Genomic DNA, 25,080 nt, shown 5'->3' with positions numbered 1-25,080 from the left:
GTAAGAATGAACAGTATGCTGGTTGTTTTTTTTGTATAAAATATTTTCAGCATGCATGCTTTTTATTTCATAGTACTGTAATTTGTAAAATGCAGCAGTGCGTAGGGCAGCTATTTCTATGTACTAGTATATAGTTTTGCATTTCATAATGACCACATTTAAAATGCACTTTGATACAGATTCTGTCAGAAATGGTTTGTCTTAATGTTTTGGCTGAAGTTGAATGGGCAGCTTTTTAAATTTATGTTGTCAGTCCCCGTTTTAATGATTTTCAGTGGATTGTAGGAATGCAAATTCAATGCATTTGAGCGCTTTAAAGAAGGATGTAAAAAAAAATTGTGGAGGTAGTGTTCAAAGGGAAAATTTGTAGCATGAAGAGCTTTGTTTCTTCTTTGAGTGATTGTATGCCAGATATGCTTGAGCTGTAGAAAGCTGTGATATAATCCTACAGTTTGCCGCCTTTTTTGTAATAACATGTCCAGCATGTATTTTTCAGTTTGGCGTGTGATAGCATTTTTAGTGGTTCATTGTGGATTAGTTTGGAATTATTACACATGTAAGAGGCATATGAGAATAAAATTTCAGTCCAATTAACTTGCTCAGTTTCAAGTTTATTTTGGTAAACAGTAGATTAAAAATTTGTGTGTAATGTACATATGGGGCAGCAGAGAGCATATTTGTTGGAAAAAGTATGACATCTTTTGTAGTTTAATATATGTAGTAGTAGTATGCATTCATATTAAGAGAATGTCAAGTGCATACTTTTGAGTATTGTGTGCACTTTCAGGAGCAAAATAATGTACCAGTGCAAGGATCTGACAGGTTCATTTTAAGGTCATTCATGTTTTGTAGTCTGATTTCAATACGAATAATTTTGAAGTAAGAAGTTTTATATAACTGATTACAATTGGCATCATATGATTTCCTGTGGGAGCTATAGTAGGCTCTGTATCATTGTACATGGGACTTCAACTCTTTCCAGAAAAAAAAATACACAGCTGATAATTGAATTTAAGATTTTTCTGTTAAATCAACTTGTTCTTGTAACCTTTTTTGTAGGGCCTGATTACCCATTATCTCTTTTGACAACTAGATTTATTTTAGGTACTAGATGCACTCATGCAAGACAAAACTGCAGGTGGCAGAAGGGGGAGTTACAGCATTTGCTACAGCTTAGAGTACATGGAAATGATTAAAGATTAAAAAAGTTTAGTGCTCTTAAAATTTAATCTTTAAGATGTTAGGATGTCTAAATTGTTGCTGGGATGAACTGCGATGTGCAGTTGTTCAAAGTATTGCCATCTGTAGTTGTATAAAGTTTAGGACAAGTGAACTGGAGTTAGATGGGGACCAATGTCCTAAGGAACCAGCTGGATGAAACAGACTACTGTATTATGTACACACTATTTCAGAAGTTTGACACAAAAACAGTTTTCAGAAAGAGGTTTGACTTCCGCATGCATAAATGAATGGCATAGTCAGTAAATTACAGAGTGTTAAGTGAAAAACATTCAGTACTGTACATTTTAATCATCGTCATGCCACTGTGAAACTTCACCTAGCTGTATACAGTTGAATTCATTGCATTCACCATCTGTTAAATGCAGTGGTGGTAGTGATCCTGCTGCTGTCTGTTAAACTGTGTGCAGTTAAGCGTCAGTAAGGCATAATAGTCATTTAAAGCATTGGCTGTTAAATACTTTTTCATAACTTTTATGCCTTAGTCTGTCACCTGATGTAACCTGTAGACTGATAAGTGGGTCAGTAACTTTAATGGTGTTTTGGTTTCAAACTTAGCTCATCTATGAGGTTGGACTGTACACCAGTGTATACCGTAAGGGGATGGACATTAGTTCATCTGAATGAAGTGTTGGGAAGTTTCCCACTGCAGTAGCATTATGTATTGAACAGAATTCTAAAAATTACTGTGTTTCAAAATTTTGGCTGGGGTTTGTGCTTTGTCCATGCTGGGTAACAAAGTTCACGTGGCGTCATCACGGTAAAGCTGGCTTTGCAGGTTTGGAATGCTTTATGTACAGACCAGTGAAGGGTTTGCTTGGGTACTATACAGGGAATTAGCCAACCACATGTGATGTCCATCTTGTATTTGACATTCTCACTGCTTTGGACATGTGTTTATTGAAGGGTGCTCTCGCCAACCAGGATTGGATGAAGAAATGGATCATTTAGTGGTTAGGAGGGCTTATTGGATCAGACTTTAAGGGTGCAAATAAAGTTCTGCATTACGTAACGCATGGTTTTCATTGTAAGCAGGTTGCGTAAGGTCTTATCTAGATATTTTTGGGTATGTGCACAGTTCTCCCTATTGGTGAGAGGCCAATGTTTTCTACACTAGTTTTAAACTGTTAAAAGTAAGAGTTTGGTATGGATATAGATGAAGCGAGTTTGAGAAGTTTAGTTTCAAATTGCCAGTTTTGGGCCAGTAATCTTTAGAGTTTATAGTAAGTATCCATAGGTTTAATACATTTTGTGTATAAGTAAATTGAGAAATTTCAGACTCAACTTCCCTAAAATTAAGGTAGGTAAAACTGCCTAGCACTGTTTTTGTTTTAAAGCACTCACTGTGCCATTTTGAAAAAATGGGTTTTCCCACAATATAGTTTGTCACTTTAGCATTGAGCTAGGCTTGTCAAAATGCCTATTGTGTTGTGTGGTTAGTATACAAAGTATGGGTATATGTCCTGCACTGCTGGTTAATTCACTGAAGCAGGATTTTTTTATAGGCACAATATTTGCTATGTAGTGTCCTGACAGACTTTATTTGCTTTTCTTGTAAAGCTTCAGCATTTTGTTTGCAGCACTGTGGATATATGCTGTATCCGCATGAGAATGGTATTTCCCTTGAGCATTTGCTGTTGGATTCTTTCTTTGGATTTAAAGACAACATTGCATAAAAGATTAATTTGTTTAGGTACTTGTAAGACTGAATCTCTGTGTGACACCTGTGCCCAGGCCCAGCAATCAAGGAGCCTCAATCCTCACCACTAACACCAGTGAAGGGCATCCTATATAGGAGGAAAGGATAACAAATGCACACAGTAAAGTGCAGTTTCCCTTAAGAGCACACACAGATCACAGTCAGTCCAGGGCCGGTCGCTCCCCTGCTCTCCAGGTCCCCAATAAGACTCCCCACTGGCACAGATATAGGTTCCAGATCTCAGCCAGCTGGGCAAGCTAAAATCTCCAGCACCCTGTCTGTCCAAGTAGTGCTTCGTGTCCCTGCCCAAGTAGCTGACACACGCACGCGGACACACACACACTTTGTGTGGTTGTATAAACTCTTATCTCTGAAATCACTGCCACCAACCAGCTAATATTTATCAGCTCTTCAAAGTCCCTTAAAAGGGTGTCCAATTATCACACTGCAATATGATTATCCGATTAGTAGTATATCCCACGGCTAAAGCTATTGGAGTGGCTTTGTACAATTTTACCAAAGGCGTGCAGGTACTTCAAAGAGCATAAATTATTTCTACAAAAACAGCCACAGTTGAAAGGGTTTAAAAATATTTAATAGTCAAAACACAAGACAATACTTTTTACTACACAGTGCTAGTCAAGAGTTCAGATATCGCAGAAAAATACTTAAAATAATTCAGTAGTACAGTTCTGACATCTCAGAAACACTATGGTCTAATTTTTCTAGTTTCTAGCTATTTCCTGGAGAAAACCCATATCTAAGATAACTTGCTTATAGAACACAGGCAGAGTGCTGATGAGTTGGATGGTTAAGACAAAATGCTAAATGCCCTCTGATTCTCTTTTTAAAATCACATTCCTGTTGCACATTACATCATTCTTCACACTTCCCTGAGTTCCCAGGCTAACAAACTACATTTATATTCTTAACATCTCCTTCTGTTATGTTGCAGCTGATCGGGAAGCAGAGCAATAAAATATGTTTGCATGTTTAAATCTAGCAATTTAACTCTTGGTTAAAACAATAGAAAGAATGTCTTCACCTAGACCGGCCAGAGCCAAATTTAAAGATCAAAGAAGGTCATAAAATGCTTGAATTAGCTTCCTTACAGCAGAGTGCACTGTTGCATTTTTTTCCAGTTCCACATGTAACACTATTTTTACCATTTAAGACAACAAACCCGTGGTTTACATTAGTATTTACAGATGACACAATTATCTCCAAAATTCTATCTGGCTAGGCTGGCAGCCTTCACTGTCTGTTCCATCAGTTGTGGCCTAGTTTGTATTGTAAAAATCAAAATTTAGTATATAGTATAGTTTATAGTGGGACATAAACCAAGATTCAACTATAGAAATAGAAAGAATTTAAAGAGGCTGTTATGCAAGGAACATACAAAAGATAGAATCAACAGATTAAGTATAAATAAAATGGGTACTTTTTGCTGTATGAGATGTAATATGTGTAGATATATAACATTCAAACAACTTTTTGTTCATCCTACTATGATGTTTGAGTTTAAACCTAAGTTTTATGCTACATGTGATAGTAAGAATCTAATTTATTTAGCTACATGCACAAAATGTACAGGGTTTCATGTGGGCATGACAACGAGGAGGCTAAACAGAATATATAATCATATATACGATATCAGGAAAATGAACAACCAGAACGTGTTGGCCAGACATGTTAGTTTAAATGTAGGTCATACTTTTAGGTTCAGGGTGTTACAGATGATATTGCAGAATAAACGAGGGGGTAGCAACTTGAATCACTTAGAATCAGTTGAGCTTGAGTGGATTTTTAGAATGAGAGCACATGTAGAACCAGGGCTCAACCAGTCTATTAGCATCAAACCAATACTGGATGCACGTATTTAGATGCATCTTTGGATTCAACCGCATATATATACATATATATATATATATATATATATATATACATACATATATATATAATATATATTATATATATATATATATATATATATATATCAATGTTATTTTTTTTTATATTATAAACTATATTAATATTTATCCATTAATGTTTTAAGAGGTAATGAATTATAAGCGCTGGACATGACTAAGGACCGAAATTTATACCTTGGGTTTAGATGTACGTTAGTACACGCATTTTAGTAAAGTGTTTTGATATATTTTATATATTTTTTACATCGGACAGTGTAATATGATGTTGTAAATTGTGTATAATTTATCAATTTTTAGTTAGTTAATTATTACTTTATATTACTTATTATATTGTATTTTTGTATTCAGGATACACATACACACATTTCACTATATCTGGCTTTAAACTAGGAGCTGGTTGCCTTAAAATATTGCTTGCTCAATTAATCCATTACTGAATTCAGTTATTGAATCCATTATTCAATTACTTGGTTATGCAGTTAGTATTTAAGAACTGTTTGAAAATGTGTTTGTGAAATCTGAAGAAGCATGCCTGTGTAGCATGTGAAAGCGCTCATTTTATTTTGTTTTACTTCGACATTAAATACTGGTTTTATAACATCGTGGTGGTTGTGTCCAGTTTTGGTTTTGATACTTTTTTCATTGGGAACTACAACCTTCAGACGGTAGCAGCATTTATTTTTCTTTTACTTTGAATACTTGTCACTTGCTTGTTCTGCTTTTCACTTGCCCAGTTTGATTCTGGTTGTGCCTTTTTTTCAGGTTTAGTTCCTGAAAGGTGTAAGCCATCAAAATGCTTATGCATACATGAGAAAACAGACCAGGAGCTGCAAACATCTATGCTCTTACTGTGTGTGTAATAGTATGTAATATTACATTAGCTATCAGCATATCAAGTCTGATGCCTAAAGTTGCAGAAAACAGAGAAAAATTACCTGTCCTTTTCATTTAGGTGGTAGATAGCAGCTTAGAATATCAATAGTGAAAGTGGTGGGGTTCTCCCGTGAGTGAGTGATTCCAGACTGGTGCTGGAACACTGAGAAAATGAAGAATCTGGAGGGGAGTGAACATGTCTCACTTTCCAGAAAGTAGACCCTTCCCTGAGAGGACCTTTTGGGTCCTGTATTTTGCCAAACGCATTCCACCTTGAATAGTAGTGGGTGGAGTTCATATCCTTCACAGGCTTTGGTGGATGACTGGATGAGGGAGTGACCTTGTAGAGCTATCACCAGCAGCAGCTGTCTTAAAGATTATACATCTGAGTGTCAACAGCGTCCTTTTACTACCAGTAATTGGGTGGCTGGAGCTAACTCAAGACTGGTATCCTCTCGGAGCATTCTGTCGTGTACCTCTGTTGATACTCTAGAGTTGCACTCTGGACTTGGGCCACTGCTGTACAGTGGACAAAAACATGCAGACTCCCATGTTGGGGGGTGGTCGTCATGAAGCCCACTTGTAAAATGGCTCTCAGGAGAGGCCTTAATTATTGGGCACTGGCTTGTTTTGTGGGAACCTCTCTTCACAAGAGAGCAGTTTAAGGAAAAGTGCACTGTTTCCAGCTTTAAGCCCTGCATAAGCTTTTCTTGCAGGAATGACCCCAAGAATTTGCATCATGTTGCCCAGTTTGACCCCCCCTCTCCTTGCATGTCAGTTAAGCAAAAGATCGCCAATCCTATGTCCAAATTGTGTCGGAGAGATTCCTAATCCTGCGTTTTGCTGTAGGAAGGGAACACTGAGGACGTAATCTTTGATAGGGGCAGAATCCTCCTCTTCCTTGCAGGTTCCCTAGATTTCTACTTTACAGAAACACTCAAGCCTTATTGAGGGCCACTGTGGACTGACCTAAAGCTTCCTGTGGGAGTACTTTTGGATTGTCCTGCTCATGGAGACTGTGCTTGCAGATCGTATCTTAGCAGTATGCTTCCAAGCTGCAATTTGTACTAGTGACTGTAAGTCCTCAGGTGATTTAAAGTCCTGTCTTGTCCATGTTCTCTTCAATCCAGCATAGATCACAGAGCCCCTAGCCACTTGACTAGCTGATGAGTTTGAGACTTTGGATGTGGAAAAGGGGACCACCTTCTTGCTGTGTTGGGGCTCTGGGGTCTCTGACATTTGTCTTATTTGTCCTGATTCTAGTTCTATTTAGTGGGTCAGACAGTTTAAAAAACTTGGCCTTCCCTGATGCGAGACATCTAGGGTAGCAAGATCAAGCAAGTGCCTGTGCAGGTTTGTTCTGTTCAAGCCCTTTGCCAAGGCTGAACTTGTTGGAGGGGGTTCCTTTTTTGGGGCATGCATCTTAAGATGTAGTTGAGGGTCTCCAGAAAATTAAGTAGATCCTAACCATGGTAGATGGCCTGTACAGTCTCTACTTTGTTGTCTACATCTTTTTTGGAAGTCGCTTTTTAAAGGAAGTCCTGTTGCAGACTGTGGAAGGGCCCAGTGATCAGTTTTGCTTTGTCCATTTCTTCTTTCCAAAGCTCTAAGCAGCAGTCCTGAAGACTGACTGACTGGTGGAAGTTTCAGTTCTTTGAGACAGTTTTAGGTGAGAGAGTCATCAGCTGGGACTAGTATGTGTTGAATGTGGCTCACAGCTTTCTGTCAGTAGTGCTCTTCCATCCTTCAGAAAAGATTCTACTTTAAGATCAGGCAATCCCTGTGCACCTTTTGGAAGAGATGTGAAGCCTTCTCTACAAAGGAGGCTGTAAGTAATAGCCTAGTTTTGGAGTGATGTCAAAGGTTCTCCTCCTGCTGTCTTCTACTTCTAAGGGTGACTGAAGATTTCCATTCTACATTGGATTTCATTAAGCTTATCTGGTTCATCAAACTCTCTAACACTGTTTTTCAAGGATTAGTTCTCTGTCCCCTCCATGGTACCTGGTTGGTAGTGTTGATTGACCTGGTTGTTTTTTGGCTTATTTGGGATCTGCTTCTAGTTTCTCTGGTCTGCTACTGCTGGGTACCTCATTCAGTACAGAATGTCTGTTATGTATATTGCATCCAAAAATGTTTACCTAACTTTTAGCTTTATCAGTTGAGTTGAAAGAATTTTGTATTGTACTGAGCGGGTCATCTGCTGCAGAGGTGGCCTTATTGAGGTTCCCCATAGAATATGTGGCCTTGCAATTGGTTTGCAAGCCCTGACATCTAAATTGGAAGGTGTTCTCCCTGAACCATCTGCAGCGGATATTTTTCATTTCAAGTACAAATGAATACACTTTTGTTCTAGGAGCCCATGACTTGGTTGGGCCTGGCTGAGGACAGTGAATAGTTAAGGAAGACCATACTCTGCTTTATGGTATTAATGACTATTGTTTCATGGTGCTTTTTCCATACTTTGGTATACTTTGGCACTGCAGACATTACCGCTTAATGGATCACAGCAACATCTCTCTGGATGCTTACGTTTTTTCGTGATACCAGTTTCTTGTCAAACGCTGCAGTGGTGGGTAGTTGCTAGTAGTTTTCATAGTTAGTGTTTTTGCAGTCCCGAAGCATATTCTGATGGTGGCAGTTTAGGTGGCTCTGGGTTGCTGTCCTCAAATCTTCTAGTGTTTGAAGGAACTGGGCTGAACTGTAGTAGAGAGCTTCACAAAAAGTAGATGGAGCTGCTGACAGTGCTACTTTAATATGAGGGCTCTGGAGGGGTGCTGAGATCACAGCCTGTCCTAACTTGGTCTGGCAACTGATTTATCTTTTGATACATTAATAGGGGGGTGATCCTTCAAACTTTTCCATGGAGAAAAGGTAAGTGTGTCCCAGAGACAGAGGTGGCACTCTTTTGACATTGACATTTAATTGTGGGTGAAGCCTGAGTGATGGCAGCCTTCCCCCAACCCACTTTTTTGTGGGAATGGAGGGGTGATATCTTTACCACACCACATGGATTAGTATGATCCTTGCCTTTCTGTTGGTGCAGCAGGGCAAATGGGAGTTGATGGTGAATGCTGTCCTTGCGCCCCAGGGCATTTCCTTTACATTTTGAACAAATTGTTCAGTAGAAGTGCCAAATGTAGTCTGTAAAATGATTCAAGAAAGCACCCTCTTCATTTTATCTGTATCAAAACTTTACCAAATTCCCAAAAATATACTAACCCCTCAGCTATTCAGCGGCTTAACTTACAGCATGTGATATTAGCTTATATAACAATCCTCAATTAATATGCAATCTTAAGTATGTCTAAAGGCTTCTTTCACAAACTTTTAACACTCAAGTTTTTATAAAGTTTTGATATAAAGTGCCAAGGCTGATGTCTTCAATTCCTGCACATCTTCCTACCATTCTTCTGTGCTTAATTGCAAGATGCAGGAAAGAAAGTGAAGTTCATTGTTGCCATTTGAAGGCTGGGAAAAGGTGTACTTTCAGGACAATACTGACTGTACAGGGAGCTCTGTTGAAGCTAAGGGAACCTGCCACATTTGCTGCAACATCCAGCTCCACCTCAGTGCGGACTCCTTTTTGGTATCCTGGGACTCATTTTGACTTTACAGCAAGGGCTTTCATGGTGTTTCAAGCTGGAAAAATATATTCCAGTCATCTGAACATGCTGGTAAGTGGTGGAAATTCTCCGTTCATTTGGAAGTATTCTGTGCTATCCTTTCTGGATAGCCTGCTGTAATTTTAATTGCCTTGGTACCTTGTATGATTTTTCAGGTCTGGTTAAGCATGGAGAGAATACATGGGTTTGCTCCTCTCCATTCTTAATGACATTTTAGAGGTTAGAGCCAAGACCTCACAATGGCTGGGCAGGGAGCTACTCGGAGGACTTCATTCTCCAATCTGTTTTTGGGGAACACATTTCAATACTTTATTGCCAGGCTTTGCTTGTCTTTTGTTCAGGTGTTTAAAATCATTGGCTTTGAAGGCTGTCTTTTGATAGAAACTTTTAGTGCCTTTATTCACTGCTCAGAGAATCCTGGAGAATAGGTCTCAATTTTCAGGGATCCTTATTTAGTCTTTAAGGGCTGTGTTTTATTTCAGGCTAACTCAAGATTCAATTTTTCTTAATTTCATCCTATTCAACTATGGGTTGGCTAAGCTGATCAGATCTGACCTCACCACCAACTCTGAAGCTTCTCTGTTCCAGGGCTCCTACACAAGGCATAATTTTCTCTGCTCCACATCAGTACCTCAGATGTTTGCATCTTGAAAAATTTGGTCGCATTTATGAGGGCTCTCCATTTGTTTTCTTTTTTCGTACATGTGTGTCATTGTAGTTCCTCTCCCACTACGGAGAGATTTTTTTCTGTAGCTTGGGTGTAGTTAAAGTTAGAATTAGAGTAGGTTAGTTAGACATTATATTTGTAAAGTGGTGTGTCTGTGTCTCCATTTTGTAGCATTCATAGGGTTTAGGATGGGGTGTGTGTATACATGTACATACTTAGTGCGTGTGTGTTAGTTGTGCTTAGTCTGTAGTGATAGTTGTCATTATGGCAGACAGCCAAGGAGTTAAAAAGTGCTTACCGTGGGCACCAAGCCCCTTTTGGCAGCCACCATAATTACACAGCAAGGCCTTACTATGTCTAGGCAATTTCAATGTTGTATAATAGCTCAGAAAAAGTCTCCCAATTCACATCAATCTGCCCACCCAGCATCTCTTGACAGTGCATCTTGCAGGGAATCCTTAGTCTGCCTATTCGCCACACTTTCACAAAATATGTTCGCAATTACCACTTTCTTCCCCGTTGCACCTACTTTTGCTGTTTACCTGAGGAGTCTACTTGAGGTATAAAAATATCCACATAAATTATTCCAAGCAGAAGTCCTAAATCTCTCAGACTTTGTTGCATATTTGGTAGACGTACATGTATCCTCCCATTGTTTTTTGTGATTTGCTTATCCAGTCTCTCTTCCCAGTCTATTCTAACTTCCTCTGATTCTTATAAAATGTTGCATGATAACTACGTTCTACTAATTATTCCTTGTTTAATGACTGCTCTTCTACTAAAAACTCTACCAGTGCTGGTCTTTCGTTTAGGACCCCCAATTTCTTTCTCTGCCTTCCCTATCAAGGATTAACATCAGTCTGTAACCTGCACTCCCAAGTAAATACTTGGCATCTTTCCTTTCTATCATCTTTACTTGTTTGTTGTCCTTCTATTCCAGTGTTGTAGTATTCTATTAGTGGGTATACCCCTCTTCCGATTAGGTTGTCCTGCCAGGTTTCCAAAGATTTTCAGTCTCTCTCTCTTGGTGCGTTGGACATCTGACGTGGTGGCAGGAACGTGGTGTTGGTGACGTCTGCATGCACAACCCTCGGAACATAGAAGCCCCAGACAGAGCCAGTCCTGAGGGGCATAGCCTGTCCAGAAGCATAGGAGAGTAAGTTCAAGCGTTATGAGGGGGAAGGTGGAGGGAATACTGCAACATGGAAGAGAAGAAAATCTATGGATATGGTAGTACTTTTACACAACTTTTCTTTGTCCTTCTATTCCAGTGTTGCAGTATTCTACTAAAGGGCGTGTACCAAACCTCACTATTGACTGGGAGGTGGCCTGGAAGAAGACTCTAGGAATCCATGCAGGACAACCCTGGAAAACCCTGCCCTGGCCTTGGAGATGTGGTCCAGTTTGTAGTGTCTGGTGAAGGTGTGAACAGAGGACCAATTAGCTGCCTCCAGAATGGATTGGTGTCCAAGCCTTTAAAAAAAGGCTCCAGAAGAGGCCATAGCTCTTGTAAAATGGGCTTCGATATTGGCTTGCAATGTCTTCCTGTGGTGTGAGTAGCAAAAGGAAATAGCCCTGGAAATCCAGGATGAAATTGTCTGTCTGCCCACCCAACATTCTCATCCCCTGAAATTCAGGGTACTCCTTCTACCTTGCTTGAAAGAAGAAATTCAGTGGTGGCTGGTACAAGTGACCAACAACCCAGGCATCCCTCTCCATGCACCCACACAGATCATGCAAACAGACGCTTCATATCTGGGCTGGGGAGAAACGCTAGGCCAAAGGCGTGCAGGGTTTGTGCCAAACACACACAAACTAGAGCACATCAGTGTCAGAGAGATGATTGCAATCCTCTTTGCTCTGCAAGCCTTCCTACCTTACCTCCAGCAAAGCCCACTCACGATTTTTACGGACAACACCACTGTCCTGTGGTATCTCAACAAACAGGGAGGGACCAAATCCTACCTCCTTTGCAGACCTCTGCTGGTGTGGGAACTGGGATCCTCACAGTGGATTATCCTGCAGGCATTTTACATCCCCTAGCGCCTCGGCCACAATAAGCCTTCAAGGAGTAATACATAGCAATATCTAAAAAAACTTTCATAGTACCAGCTCTCATTAATAAAATCTAACAATTTATCAATCAAACAATTAAAATATTAATTCAAGCAAAATTTAAAGTAGAGGAATAAATATCTTTTTGTTTATCTGGCTTTCGTTGTGTGGTATATTTGTGCTGAATAGCAGTTCTTGTGTTCGTGTTGTGTTATTTTACATCCCCTCCCTTCACAACTTCAGGCAGATTTATCTCAGCAGAACCATCACAACCAACCATGAATGGATGCTTCACAGAGAGATTTTCCTGGATCTGGTCCACCGGTGGGGTTCACCTCAAGTAAACCTGTTTGCCTCCTTCAACAATGGGCAACGTATTGGCTTCTGCACCAGGGCACCAGGCCCCAGTGCACTGGCAACAGATGCCTTCTCAGTTTCTTTGAAGAGGAAATTTCTGTATGCTTCCCCTCCTTCCCTTTGATTCAAAAGGTGCTGCTGAAAATTCAGCAGGACAAACCAGAAATCTTGCTGGTGACTCCCTACTGGCCAAGACAGCACTGGTTCCCCCTTCTTCATTTGTCCAGGGGTATCACCACAAGTTGCCCTCCTTACACAGCACAAGGGAACAGAAATGCACCCACAGTGCAGTCTCTGCACCTCACCCTGTGGTTATGATTCCGATCCCTTTCAGATACCTGTACAACAAGGACATACTCTGTGTCCTGCAGGAGGCCAGGAAAGCCAACACAAGAAAATCCTACCTCTCAAAGTGGAAATGGTTTTCCATACGGTGTCAAAAAACAGTTGGTCCCGGTGGCAGGCGACATCTCTCTAATCCTCTCTTACCTGTATGAACTGTTAGACAGGTCTGGCCTACTCTTCTATAAAAGCACACTTGTCTGCAATCTCTGCCTGTCTCCATCTGGATCTACCCCTAGCATCCAGACTTTCTACTAAACTCTTCCTCAAAGGGGTACTTCACCTAAGACCCCCCCAAGGAAACCATCCCCTCCTCCCTGGGATCTTAACTGTGTATTGGAAAAACTCACCCTAGCTCCTTTTGACCCAGCAGACAATGCCTCCCTAAAGCTTTGCACATGGAAAACTGTTTTATTGGTGGCTCTGACCTCAGCCAGGAGGGTCTCAGAGCTACAAGCTCTGATGGCTAACCCACCTTTCCTAGTCTTCCACCTTGACAGGGTTACTCTTAGAACTAACCGGTCCTTCGTGCCCAAGGTTGTGAATGACTTATCTTTGAACCAGGCCATACACCTGCCCACCTTTTCCCCAACCACAGGGCGTAAGTGAGAGAGCACTCAATTTCCTAGATGTCCACAGACAGCTTAGGTTTTATCTCTATAAAACCATCCATTAGAAAATCTGACCAACTGTTAGTCGTCTTCCACCCCAGAGCCCTAGGGAAAGCAGTGACCAAACAGACCATTTCAGCCTGGATCTCCAGGGACATTTCCCTCTGTTACATATGCCATGGGAAAACCTTGCAGGGCTATATTAAAGCCCACTCCACCAGAGAAATGGCCTCTTCTGGAGCCTTCTTTAAGGGGCTAGGCACCAGCACAATCCTTGAAGCAGCTAATTGGTTCTCAGTACACCCTTTCACCAAACATTACAAGCTGGACCATATCTCTAGGGCCAGGGTGGGGTTTACCAGTACTGTCCTTTAAGGATCCCTGGAAACTTCAACCATACCATCGCCCTTTTCATAGTGAGCTTTGGCACTCACCCACATGTAGAATACTGCAACATTGGAATAGAAGGAGATAGAAAAGTTGTCTAAAATCTTAACATAGCCATAGATGTCTTTCTCGTCCAAGTTGCAATATTCCTTCCCACCCTCCTGTCGGGTTGCACTTTCTCTTCTGAGTGGCACTGGATGGGCTATGCCCTTCTAGGACTGGCTCTGACTGGGGCTTTCTGTTCTGAGTGCTGGTGCGTGCAGATGTCCCTCTTATGTCCCTCGTACCTGCAGCCAAGTCAGACTCCCGACGCACCATGAGGGACTGAAAAACTTTGGAATACTGGCTGGACGTACGGGAAAAGAAGAAAGGTAAACCCACATGTAGAGTACTGGAACATGGAAGGGAAGGATATCTTTGATCATGGTAAAATTTTACACAACTTTTCTTTCTGTTAATGTCAAATGTTTGCGTCCCCATCACAAAATGACATTGATCCATGTCTTATCAGTTTTGGTATTACTTTTGCCATTTTTTTACCCATTACAGACATATGAACAATTTATAGTCATGGTGTTAGTATTGCAGTGGGCCAGTATGAAGCTGGATCTGATGGATTTGTGCCCTCTTTAGGTATTACAGCCACCACAACTTTCTTCCAGGATGTTGGTACTTGTCTTAAAATACTGTTAAAACTTTCCAGATCTTTCAGTTTTTTCCCCTCCTAGCTTCCAAACTTCCCCAGGAATACTATCTATTTCTGGAGATTTTCCTGTAGTATGCTAGATTTAGTCTTAACTTAGTTATTTTACTGGTGCAAACTGAGGTGGTGGAGGGAATTATGTTTAGGGGAGGAGGAGTCAGAATCCTTGAATTAAGAAGCTTCAGATTTTCTGCCGAGGTTTGACCTGATCAGATCGGACTACCGCTAGCTGAAACAAATGAAAATCAGACAACCTGGATGTGTCAGTTTGGGAAGTGCGTAACTTTTTTTCTCATTCCCAAAAGTGATGTCAAAGTTGAATGGCCAAATGGCTCACCTAAGCCACCACCTCCTCATGGCTGGCTCAATTACCACCTTCCATAACGTGCCAGCGCATCCTAGTAAAAAGAGGGCATCCACCTGCTTCATCTTTTCTTGCTGCTAGCATATGTTTGCATCATACCAAAAAAGCATTTTTCAATCCAGTCTAGTATGTAGCCTAGGCAAAATGAGACTCGATATTAAGAGCAGTACCACCTTTTTTGCTTAGTACTGTGAGGGTGGTGTTGCATCTGGTCAGTATTCTGACATGGAGCATTTGTGTGGTATGTATGTTCCACTGAAAGGGAGTGTGTGCGTGTGCCTGAGGCAGATTCCTCAGGGAGACTGCCAAAACCACACCTCCTGTATTGTCTAGGGTTGGAGTATGACGTCCAAATATGTTTCCAAAGGTTGGATATCCAGGGCCTGCCTTCCCCCCGGAAAAGGTGGATGGCTTGACCACCACCTTCGAGTACATGGCTTGTAAGATAAAGATCGCAGCCAGCAAATTCTGCAGGATATTAAGATTCATGGCCTCAAACCATTTTGGGGTCCCCTCAGCTAAACTGTCCATGAGAAATTTCATTGGTTCCTAAAGAACACATTGGAACACTACATACAGTCCTAAATTGTCATCCCACCACTAACTTATGTAGTGGAGTAGTAAGAATGATAGGCATCCTCTTGCTCATTGGTACTTGTTTCACCTGTCAACCAGCTGCCTCCAGTCAAACCTTGAACATGGATGCCTCATACCTGGTCTGGGGCACATCCTCAGGACTGCAAGGTTTGTGGGATATGGAGCCCAGTGTGTAACAGAAGAATCACGTGAGTATAAAACTGATGTGGGCAGTCATTCAGGCAGTTAGGATTTTCAAGCCTTTGCAGAAGCTGTGGATCTGCATGGGAAAACAGTTTGACAGTCACATGGTGTGTAAAATGTGTGTGTGGGGGTGGCACTATTACACTTTGCAGACTAGCCATGCTGACCTGGCAGGTGGTAGAATTGCCCCTGAGAACCTCTTGCAGTCCTATTCTAGAAAATTCAGTTCTGGCTTAGGAAACTGCAGATAATCTAATTGATCACTGCTGCAGTAGTCTAAGCTGTATGGGTTATATCCCACAAGGATATAAAAGGCAGACAGCTTCCAGAGCTTCATGACACTTTCCTCTGATCCAGTCTGTTGTCATCTTGAGTTAAGCTGACTAAAAGGACAGGGAATAGATGTTCATCGTGTTACACTGCTGCAGTCATCACACTTGGGTTATCCTGCCGTCAGGCGGTCCCACAGTTGGCCAGAGTTCCAAAGTCTTGGTCCGGTGTTGGTTGCTGTCGCCTCCTCCTTGACGTCAGTGCGACAGGGGTATAAAAGATGCAGCCAATGCCATTTTCTTCAGTCTTTCTTGCCGTGAGGTGCCTGAAGCAGAAGCAGTTCGTAAGTGCCAGTCGGCCTACTCCTGAGATTTTCATTCCGAATCCAGAACCGAAGTCTTCTAAAAAAATGCTAAGTACCCCGTTGGGGGAACTTTTTCTTGCCTCAGACCGATGCCAGTAAAAGTTAATAACTGTATTTCTTGTGGGAAGCAAATACTCATAAGGATTTCCACTCCTATTGTATTCCATACCTAGGCCCTGATCACGACGTCACTGGTTGTCGGTTTTGTGCTAGGTTTAACAAGCACACTATTAAACGTCGGTTTGATTTTGCACGACATTATTTTGGTAGAAAATTCAATTGCACCATGCCATCGGAAATTCCGACTACCGCAATGCATAAAAAGCGCAAGGACAAAGACAGGCTACCGAGGCCCAAAACTGATGACGAGGCCTCTTCTTGGCCGGTCGCCGGTTCTCCAGTTTCAGTGAGGTGCCTACACAGCCCCTGACGACCGATTCCACAGACCGCATCCGACTCCCACGTGGAGCTGGCTGGGCCTTCGGACGCACTAGGCCTTCAGCTTACCGATCCTACACCTACTGAGGGAATCGAAGTAGCTGAGCCAATCCACAGTTAGAGGGTGTTTTCAGACCTACCCACTTAACCATTAAACCCTCTGTTAAGTCTAAGCCCCCCTTAAAAGCAAAGAAACAGACACAACTCTCTCCAGGACAAGCTTCCATGCCTAAGAAACAAATGCTAAAAATGGCCGAGGACCTAATCACCCTGATCAGGGGGTCCCATCCCCCTCCTGATAAAAGGCCCAGACAGAATGCAGACTATGAATCTTCTGACCAGGTGTCCATTTCCTCTGACTCTCTTCATCGGACCTAGGGTATTCTTTGTCCCCTTATGAGGATTCTGATGCAGAGGAATCAGTTCCGTCAGCCTCTCCGCCTGAGGATTATTCCTTTGGGGGAGACCTTACATACCATGAGGGAGCATTTCCATTGGGAAGGTCAGGATTATTCAGAATCCAAGAAAAGGCTCAGAGACTTCCTTTTATTGCCTCAACACAGACCCCTTGCTATCCCGCCAGTTCTTGACATTGTGGATGATGTGTACACTGAATCTAGTTTGAACCCTGACTCCTTACCTCCAGCCCCAGTTAAACCAGATGGATATTAGAGTCCCTGACTCTCAAGTTTCTGTACAAAAGCCCTGTTACTGACCCTGAAACAATTTCTCAAGGACCCAAAGGGATTAAGGCTTAATCAGCAAAAAAAAAAGTTTCCTCTGACAGATTCCAGAGCTTTAGACAGATGGGGAAAGAAGGTGTATACGTCTGCAATTTTAGCAATGAGAACATTGAATTGCCAGTTTCACATGCAAAAATATCAGCAATTTTTGGTGTCTCAGTTGAAACAAAATATGCTTCCAGATTCCTAACTTAAAAGAAATGCAGGATTTATTGCATGCTGCTGAACAAGTGGAAAAACCTACTTTGCAATGTGGGTTTGACTCCTTAGAGGCCTCCTGTAGAGCAGCAGTTACAGGCTCTGTCATTAGAAGGCATGCTTGGTTAAAAGAACATACATTACCAGATCATGTTACGGTAAAATTATTGGATGCACCTTTGCAGCGGGATGTGCTGTTTGGAGTTAAGGCAGAGGAGGTATTAAAGAAGATGGAGGATAAGGCAAAGTCTATGCAAACGGTGAAAGATTTCTCACAGGTTCAGCCTCCTCGTTTTAGCAGAAATTGGCCAACAATGAATTGGTCCTTTCCAGTCACAGACAGACCTCAAAGGGGCTGATACAAACGTCCAAGAGGTAGAAGTCAGACACAAGGCCCTTACAGGCCTCGACAGTGGGGCACACCAGGCCAGAAAAGAAGACAGGCCTCAATCTTATAAAAAACAGACTCCATGACTTTCCACTACAGCTGCTAAACAGCTCTCTTGGCAGCCCCCTTAGGAGGAAAACTGGCACTTTTCTATCACAACTGGCATTGCATCACCAAAGACAAATGAGTTCTCAGCATTGTATCTCAAGGTTACAGGTTCCATTTTCACATCCTGCCAAGGTTAAAAGGAATGCCAAATCTGCCACCAAATCAATGGGCAGAGGCTCAAAGACAAATCACAGCACTCATGGACATGAGTGCTATTCAGAAGGTACCACCACAGGAACAAGGACAAGGATTTTACTCAAGACTCTTTCTGGTTCCCAGAAAGGACAAAGCCTGGAGACCCATTCTGGACCTTTCGACACTAAACACTTACCTGGATGTACCGAAATTCAAGATGTTGACACTACAGCAGCTTCTTCCCATGCTGGGCAAGAAAGCTTGGCTCGTGACATTGGACGTCAAAGAGGCATACCAACTGCAGAAGATACCTCAAGTTTCTAGCTGGTTCAATGCATTATAAATTCTTTGCACTGCCCTTTGTCTTATCTACTGCGCCCAGGGTCTTCACAAAGTGCCTGGCACCAGTAATTGCATTTTGCAGGCAAAAAGGAATTCAAATTTATCCATACCTGGACGACTGCCTGATTCAAGCAGAGAGCAAGGATATTCTACTAAAGGATCTGGCGTATGTAAAAAAAAGTTAAGTTGCCTGGGGTACACAGTAAACGAAAAGAAATCAAAACTTGTGCCCTCATAACAGATAATATTCCTGGGTGCCAGCTTAAACACAACAGGCCAGATGGCTTATTACACACCAGACAAGCAAGGACAACTAACTGACTCATTATTTCCAATTAATGGCAACAAAGACCCAGCTCCCTGCAAGAAAAATTCTGCAGGCCTTGGGCTATATGGCATCTTGCATACTACTAATTCCATATGCCAGACTGCATATGAGGAAACTACAATGGTACCTAAAGAGCGTGTGGTCTCAACACTGTCAAAGTTTGGAAACAGTTATACCACTAATTCCTTGCCTATAACAGGAGTTTTGATGGTGGGCACAAGCTTGTCACCTCAACAAGGGACAGCCTTTCACTCAACCCACAGCCAGGCAAACACTGACAACAGATGCATCGGATTATGCCTGGGGAGCACACATGGCAGGAAAATGTATCCAGGGTGAGTGGCCCACAGAGCAAAGACATCTCCACATCAATCAAAAAGAGATGCTGGCTGTACAAAATGCTATTATAGCTTTCAAGGACCTACTGCATCCAGGGCAATTACTACTAAAGACAGACCACCACAGTTATGTGATACATAAGCAAGGGGGCACACACTCCTACCCCCTCTGCAGACAAGCCATGACCTTGTGGAACATGACTCTAAACAACCAAGTTCATCTGCAAGCACAATTCCTGCCAGGAGAGAAAAACACACCGGCAGACGACCTAAGCAGAAACATTATGGACCCACACGAATGGGAACTGAACCCACAAATATTCAGAATGATAACACAAAAATGGTGGAACCCGGACATAGATCTGTTTGCTTCCCCAAAGAACTGCCAATTACAGAAATTCTGCACAAGGAGCTACCATCCACAAGCATGGAAAGTGGATGCCCTCTTATTCAGCTGGAAAAAACTACAAGTGTATGCCTTCCCTCCTTTACCTCTCCTTCCAAAGGTACTCATAAAAGCCAGGCAGGAAGAGCCAAAAATTATCCTGATTGCATCAGACTGGTCACGCCAGCACTGGTACCCAATCTTAAAGAACTTAACACAAGAACCACCCTGGATTTTGCCTCAAATCCCACAGCTGCTGACACAGCACAACAATAAGATACTTCACAGCCAGCTAAAGACCTTAAATCTAGCTGCATGGAAAATTCCTTAGCCAAGCAAGCAATGCCTCTCTCCAAAGCTGTTATGGATGTCATTCTGGAGGCCAGAAGGCCTAGCACCAGGAAAGCATACTCGGATAAATGGAAGAGATTCTGTGCCTGGAATCAAGCACACAACCTTGACCCTCTTGTCCCAAACATTCCTCAGATACTGCAATACTTAACGGGGATGCTGGACAAGGGCCTCTCTTTTTCATTCATCAAGATCCACGCCTCAGCTATCTCTGCTCATTACAACATGGATCCACCAATTTTTTCTAATCCTTTGCTCAAACAATACCTCAGAGGGGCTAAAAACATAAGACCGCCCCGTAGAGCACCCACACCAACTTGGGACCTCAACTTTATTTTGGAAAAATTAACTTTACTTTCTTTTGAGCCAGCTAACACAGCAGAATTAAAATACATCTCTTGGAAAAGTGCTCTGCTACTGGCAATAACATCAGCATGAAGAGTTTCAGAATTACAGGCACTAATGGCAGTGGAGCCTTTCCTCATCTTCGACTAGGACAGGGTGTCTTTACGAACTAACCCTACGTTTATGCCAAAGGTGGTATCAAGTGTGGCTCTAAACCAAGCTATTCACTTGCCAACTTTCTATCCAAAACCACAGAACAAAGCGGAGAGACTACTACATTCTTTGGACATTCACAGACCGTTACGCTTCTACTTGGACAAAACCAAAGCTTTCAGAAAAACTGAACAATTATTGGTAGCATATGCTGCAGGAGCACAGGGAAAAGCCATTTCAAAGCAGACTATTTCAAAATGGATAGGACACTATACGTTTCTGCTATACCCACCATGGGAAACCTGTACGTAGCATCAGATCTCACTCCACCAGGGCAACAGCCACTTCAACTGCCTACCTCAGAGGAGTACCTACCAAGGATATTTTGGAAGCAGCCACATGGAGTTCTGTGCATACTTTCACCACACATTACCATTTGCCTTTTATACTCCAAATCCAGAGCTGGCTTCGCCACTGCTGTACTGCAGGGCCTTATAGCCACCCCTAATGCTTTATAGATCCAGCCTCCCTACCTCAACTGTGGGACTCCACCAAGTGTGATGACTGCAGCAGTGTAACACGATGAACATAGCACAGTTTTGTACCTATCATAAATGTAGATGTTCCAAGTGTAAACACTGCTGCAGTCCAGGTTACCCTCCCTCCTTCTCCTCGTACTGTCTGGTACTTACCTAGGGCATCTACCCTTTATTACCTATAGGGAGTATTTGCTGGTAACTAAAAATGGTTGTTTTGCTTTTGTATTTTTTACTAGCAATTTGAATTGCCTACCTATTTGGGGGCACCTGACATCTGGGGCAAGAAAAACTGAAGAAAATGGCGTTGGCTGCATCTTTTATACCCCTGTCGCACTGACGTCGGGGAGGAGGCGACGGCAACCGACACCAGACCAAGACTTTGGAACTCTGGCCAACTGCAGGACCGCTTGACTGCAGGATAACCGAAGTGTGATGACTGCAGCAGTGTTTACACTCTAACATCTACATTTATGGTAGGTACAAAACTGTACTTTTCCTGGACAGTTCTCCTTCCACCTCCCAAAATTTGTAAGCTGTGGTAATCTACCCATATAGCTTAAGCTACTGCAGCAGTGATCAATATGAAGGACGTGGAACAGTTGTGTAAGCAAACTTACTTTAACAGTAGATGTTTGATCACTGCTGCAGTAGCTACTCCTTCCTCCTACCGTGTTTCTAGGTGTTATGTTATTGCCAGGGCATGGATTTTATTTTTTGCTCCTCAGCATTGTCCTTTTGGGGCTCCGCCTCCCTCCCTCTCTCTGGCATGAAAACTGTGAAGGGCTTGGCACCCAAAACTGTCTTTTTTTTTTTTTTTTTTTTTTTAAATGAAACTGCTCAAGCTGACTATTTGGGAATGAGGAAGGTGTCCTGAAGCTATGCAAGCTGGTAGGCTGTTATATCATTGCAGGATATAGCCTTATAAAGTTTGGGATACGGCAGCAGTGATCATTCGAGCAATTAAGTTCACTTGACACTGCTGTATTTTCTCCTTTATTCCTAGAGCTAGTAAGAGAAACCTTTCCAGTTGCCACATCATGCGGACCTCCTGATATGGGGTGGTAACTGATGCACCGAAACCGGACCATACTCTTATCTTTTTGGGTGATTTGACTTGGATTCTGTAGGACTCTGGATTCTGAGAATGTACTTAAGGTCAGGACAGAAGCTAAGATGTTGAATACCAGGGGATTTTACATGGCCAAAAGTAAGATGTTTTCCCAATTGTGCCAGAGTAGCAACCAGAATACATTGAGAGCTAAGGTGTACTTGGTTCTGTAGTATAAGTTGGGTTTTCTCCCCAGTTGGGGCTAACTTATTGATTTTTTTTTTCCAAGGTAAATTCATCAGCCTACTTCTGCCTATCTGCCTGTAGTGCCCCCTGCAATATGGAGGCAAAAATATGGACATTCTGCAAAAATCTGACAGTTGAGAGGTATCTGGACTGACTGTGGTAGTTGTCACATCTACTAGAAGGAATTCATAACTTCAGGCTCTGATGTTCACTTTCACAGAAGTCAGCCTGAGTGAAATTGTGAATAAGCTTGTTTTTCATGCCAAAGATGGTAACAGATTCAGGATCCTGCTCTTCCCTGGGATTTTCCCATGGTTTTACAAGCTCTGACTGCTGCCTCTTTCAAACTTTGTCACATTTGACTTTAGTATCCTTTCTTACAAAATGCTTTCTAATTGGTAACACTTCCGCCAGAATAATGTGTAAAGCTTTAGGCATTATCTAGTATACCTCCCTACCTTTATTTTTTATTCATTTATTTTTTTTACAAGGACCTGGTGTCTTTGTGCCATAACCCTTTTCTGTCTTTGGAATCTAATTTGAATCCCTCAATTCAATTTCCAGTTCTTTCTCAATTTCCAGTTCTTTCTCAATTTCCAGTTCTTTCTCAATTTCCAGTTCTTTCTCAATTTCCAGTTCTTTCTCAATTTCCAGTTCTTTCTCAATTTCCAGTTCTTTCTCAATTTCCAGTTCTTTCTCAATTTCCAGTTCTTTCTCAATTTCCAGTTCTTTCTCAGTTTCACTAGCAAAAGGGGAGTAAAAGTTTTATTGTCTAGAAGTTTGTCAACTTCGGCTTTATTTGGACAGGAGTAATTATTTCTAAGTCTGATCAGTTGTGTCCTCCTTTAATTCCAAACCGGGGAAAAAGTCTGCATGGTAACTGTCCAAATGGCTTTGTGGATGTTCGTGTTTCACTGTTGCAGTCATTACAATTGGGTTATCCTGCTGGCAGGCTACCCGCAGTCGGCCTGAGTTCCAAAGTCTAGGTTCGGTGTCAGTTGCTTTCGCCTCTTCCCTGACGCCAGTGTGCCTGGGGTATAAAAGATGCAGCTGACATTATTTTCTTCAGTCTCTCTTGCCGCACGGTGCCCGAAGCAAAAGCAGTTAGCAAGTGCCAGTCGGCAGACTCCTGAGATATTCAAAATTCAGATCCGAAGTCTTCATTAAAGCTAAGTACCCCATTGGGGAAACTTTTTTCTTGCTCCAGACCGATGTCAGAAAAAGTTAATAATTGTATTTCTTGTAGGAAGCAAATACCTCATAAGGATTTTCATTCTTACTGTATTCCTTGCCTAGGCCCTGACCACGACGTTGCTAGTTGTCAGTTTTGTGCTAGATTTAACCAACGCACTAAGCGTCTGTACGATTGTGCATTTCATTACTTTGGCAGAAGATTTAATTATATAATGCCGTCGGAATAGCCGACTACTGGAGTTTGTAAAAAAACACAAAGCAAAGGACAGGCATCAGAGGTCCAAAACCGACAACGAGGCTTCTGCTAGGCCTTTCGCCGGTTCTCAGTGAGGTGCTTTCGCAGCCCCTGACGCCCGCTACCTCAGAGCCACAGGCCGCTTCCGACTCCCACGTGGAGCTGACTAGGCCGTTGGAAACTCAAGGTATTGGACACTTGGAAACTGTTCCCTCAGATGGGTCCGGAGCCGCTGAGCAGGCTTAGGCTTCTGAGGGTGATTTTAGGCCTACACAGTTATATTTGAAATCAACTTCAAAGGCTAAAGCAGCTTTAAAGACAAAGAAACAAGTACAGCATTCTCCTGGACAAGCCTCCATGCCTAAAAAACAGATGCTTAAAATGGCCGAAGACCTAATTACTTTGATTAGGGGTTCCCATCCCTCTCCTGATAAGAGGCCTAGGCAAGAGATAGAATATGAATCTTCAGATCAGGTTTCCATTTCCTCGGATTCCTCTTCTGAACAGGAATATTCTCTTCCTCCCTATGAGGATTCTGATGCTGAAGAATCTATCCCTTCAGCCTCTCCTCCTGAGGATTATTCTTTTGGGGAGACCCTGCATACTATGAGGGAGCATTTCCACTGGGAGAGCCAAGATTACTCAGAATCCAAGAAAAGGCTCTGAGACTTCCTTTTATTACCTCAGCACAGGCCCCTTGCTATTCCTCCTGTTTTAGAAATTGTAGATGTTTTTTCAGAGTCCGGACCGTCTCCTGACTCTTTACCGCCAGCACCTGTTAAGCCAGACAGATACTACAGGGTTACTGATTCTCATAAATTTCTTTATAAAAACCCTGCTGCTGACCCAGAAACACTCTCGGGGTCCCAAAGGGGTCAAGGCTTCTACTGCAAAAAACCCTATTCTGTCTGATAGGGATTCAAGGGCCCTGGACAGATGGGGGAAAAAGATTTATACTTTTGCTGTCTTGGCTGTTAAGAGCTTTAAATTGTCAGTTTCATATACTTAAATATCAGCGATATCTTATGTCAGTGCTTAAACAGAAAATGTTGACAAATTCAGAATGTACAGAAAACAAAGAAATGCAGGATTTATTGCATGCAGCTGAACAAGTAGGAAAGCATACTTTGCAGTGTGGCTTTGATTCTCTACCGCTGTTACGGGTTCTGTCATTAGGAGGCATGCTTGGTTAAAAGAACAGAATCTGCCTGATCATGTTAAAGCAAAATTATTAGATGCTCCATTACAGCAAGATACCTTGTTTGGTGTTAAAGCAGAAGAGGTGTTGAAGAAAATGGAGG

At 42.2% G+C, this 25,080-nt stretch overlaps 1 protein-coding gene across 1 annotated transcript in view; it reads left to right on the top strand.

Annotated features, from left to right (window-relative positions):
- WDR43 (WD repeat domain 43) overlaps positions 1-25,080 on the top strand; it is a 1,886,673-nt gene that overhangs the window by 133,267 nt on the left and 1,728,326 nt on the right. The window lies entirely within an intron of this gene.

This window comes from Protopterus annectens, chromosome 1.part2 (assembly GCF_019279795.1).
Source record: "Protopterus annectens isolate FY-2018-M chromosome 1.part2, PAN1.0, whole genome shotgun sequence".
Lineage (NCBI taxonomy): Eukaryota > Metazoa > Chordata > Ceratodontiformes > Protopteridae > Protopterus > Protopterus annectens.
The sequence above is the reverse complement of the archived record's forward strand: the minus strand, read 5'-3'. Positions and strand labels throughout refer to the sequence as shown.